This window comes from Oryx dammah, unplaced genomic scaffold (genome assembly GCF_014754425.2).
Source record: "Oryx dammah isolate SB20612 unplaced genomic scaffold, SCBI_Odam_1.1 HiC_scaffold_17, whole genome shotgun sequence".
Lineage (NCBI taxonomy): Eukaryota > Metazoa > Chordata > Mammalia > Artiodactyla > Bovidae > Oryx > Oryx dammah.
In genome coordinates, this window is record NW_024070201.1 from 323,382 (window position 1) to 326,454 (window position 3,073).

The following is a 3,073-nucleotide window of genomic DNA, read 5'->3' on the forward strand; positions in this document are numbered from 1 at the left end:
TATCCACTCAGTATTCTTAGGATTCCCTGGTGGCCCAGCTGGTAAAGAATCAGTCTGCAATGCGGGAGACCTGGATTTGATCCTTGGATTGGGAAGATCTCCAGGAGAAGGGAAAGGCTACCCACTCCAGTATTCTGGCCAGGAATATTTCATGGACTGTATAATCCATGGGGTCCCAAAGAGTTGGACATGACTGAGGGACTTTCACTTCTCAAAAGATATTTTGGAAACTATTGGAACAGACTTGCCTAGAAAATAATGAGCAACCACTTTTGTATTTTTTCTTAATTGTTAGAAAATTGCTTTACAGTGTTGAGCTGATTTCTGCCATAGTTATGAACCAAATAAAACATTACTGTTCACTTTCAGAAAGATATCTAGGCACCTCTTTATTTGTATATTGTTTTAGGGCATTATTGTGTCTACAGAAGTCAATTATTAGGCTATGTTTACTCAATAGGTTTATTCTAATTTAGAGCAAAAACACTAAAAATATATCTAGACTGCCATTATACTATATTAATGACTGAATTGGATCCCTATTCCTGGAAGCCCATAAGCAGGTGTCGAGGGTTCATTTTCAAAATTGCAAACCACAACCAATATTTATAAATGGGTAAAAAGTTTCTCAGGATATATATAATATTTGCTGGGGGAAATATATAAAAAATTTAAAACTATGGGTGATCTGTGTACTTCAAATTCCCCTGAAGTGATTCCAGTGACTAGTCAGGCACTGGAGTGATTGTTCTACATCACACATTGAACAATAAACTTTTTCATAAAATTTTAAAGAATCTAAAAAGCAATCATCCTATTTTGAGCCTCACTAAGGCTCTGTAGACCATTTAATTCAAAGAAGATGGATTGGCAGTGTTCACATCAGAGTGAATTAATATTAATATAATACTTATCCCCAAGTGAATAAATTTAGTAAGATATTAAATGGGCTTATTGAAAACATTTGTTTTTAAAGTATAAATTGTGAGGAGAAATTATGCAATATCAGTCAGAACTCATGCAGATAAACTAATCATGACAATAGACTAATAGGCTTTTCCTTTGAAGGAACCCCTGTGTTATTATAGACACCTTAAATATGAATAGGGCTTCCCTGGTGGCTCAGACGGTAAAGCGTCTGCCTCAATGTGGGAGACCCAGGTTCGATTCCTGGGTCGGGAAGTTCCCCTGGAGAAGGAAATGGCAATCCACTCCAACACTCTTGCCTGGAAAGTCCCATGGATGGAGGAGCTTGATAGGCTACAGTCTGTGGGGTCACAAAGAGTCAGACACGACTCAGCGACTTCACTAAATATGAATAAGCACCTAAACTGTAATTCTATGGAAAAAAAAAAAAGTTACCTTAATAATATGCCTCATGGCATGGATCACATGCTTGTTCCTTAGACTGTAGATCAATGGGTTCAATATTGGGCTCATAAAATGTATAAAAGACTGCAATTACTTTGGACTACTCTACAGAGTCTTGGGTGTTATTTGGAAGGAATGATGCTAAAGCTGAAACTCCAGTACTTTGGCCACCACATGTGAAGAGTTGAGTCATTGGAAAAGACTCTGATGCTGGGAGGGACTGGGGGCAGGAGGAGAAGGGAATGACAGAGGATGAGATGGCTGGATGGTATCACCGACTCGATGGACATGAATTTGAGTGAACTCCAGGAGTTGGTGATGGACTGGGAGGCCTGGTGTGCTGCAATTCATGGGGTTGCAAAGAGTCGGACACTACTGAGCGACTGAACTGAACTGAACTGAGTTCTTAGATGGAGGCCTTAATTACATGCAGAAAAGGGTTCCATAAAATATAATGACTGTTGTCAGGGGTAACCACAAGTAGAAAAGGCTTTGTATCTGCCTTTTGCAGAATGGATCCTCAAGATGGATGCAATGATGAAAATGAAGGACAGAAGAATGATGAAGAGAGAACTTAAGCGAGTGAAACTAGGAACCACAAACATTGCCATCTTTTTAACAGGTGTCAGAGAAGGCCAACATTATCAGAGAAGTATCAGCACAGTAGAAATGGTTCGTCTCAAGGGAGTCACAGAAGGACAAGTGAAAGGTCAACAGTGCCTGAGACAGACCATTGACCTTGGACTTCCTGGTGCTGTAACGTAGAGGGCTGCAGATGGCTACATAGTGGTCCAAGGCCACTGAAGCAAGGAGATAAATTTCAGTGATCACCAGGGCAATGAAGATAAGACACTGTATGAAGCATCCAGCATAGGAGATGGTCTGGTCTGAGAGGAAATTGTGTAGCATATCTGGAGTAACATTGGAGGAATAGCAAAGGTCTACAAAGAAGAGGTGGCTGAGGAAAAAATATGTAGGAGTCTAGAGGTGGGGATTGGTCCTTATCAGCATGATCATGCTCAGATTTCCCACCAGTGTTATTAGATAGATCACCAGGAAGACCCCAAACAGGGCTTTCTGTAACACTGGGTCATCTGTGAGTCCCAAGAGAATGAATTCAGTCACTAATGTGAGATTTGGGGAAAAACATATTCTAATTCCTTGAGAATTGAAAGTGACAAAAAAAGTGAAGAATTCTGTGTGATACAGGCTCTGCATTCATTCCATAACTTTTAGATTTACTCATTGATCAATTCATTTGTGAAGAAATTTCTATTTGTTTTTTTCAACAAATTCATCAGGATTTCTGCACAAATATTTAATCCTATATCTCAGTACTATTCTGCTTTTTCTCACTATATCTCAATCTCTCCCTTGTTTGTATATATACATATATCATTAATCAAATGTTGGTATATAATATTATATATGTTATATATAATAATTGTATATTATTATTTAATAATATATTGATATATTATATTAATTATTATTTATTATAATATATAGTATTATTATATATTATTTAATATTATATATTGATTCAGTCAGTTCAGTTCAGTTCATTTCAGTCACTCAGTCGTGTTCGACTCTTTGCAACCCCATGAATCACAGCATACCAGGCCTCTGGGTCCATCACCAATTTCCGGGGTCTACTGAAACTCATATTCATTGAGTCGGTGATGGTTATTATATATTTTAT

General features: G+C 37.9%; 1 pseudogene; it reads right to left on the reverse strand.

Moving 5' to 3' along the window:
• Positions 1-449: 449 nt before the first annotated feature.
• LOC120876064 lies at positions 450-2,589 on the reverse strand (annotated as a pseudogene).
• Between the last annotated feature and the right edge of the window lie 484 nt (positions 2,590-3,073).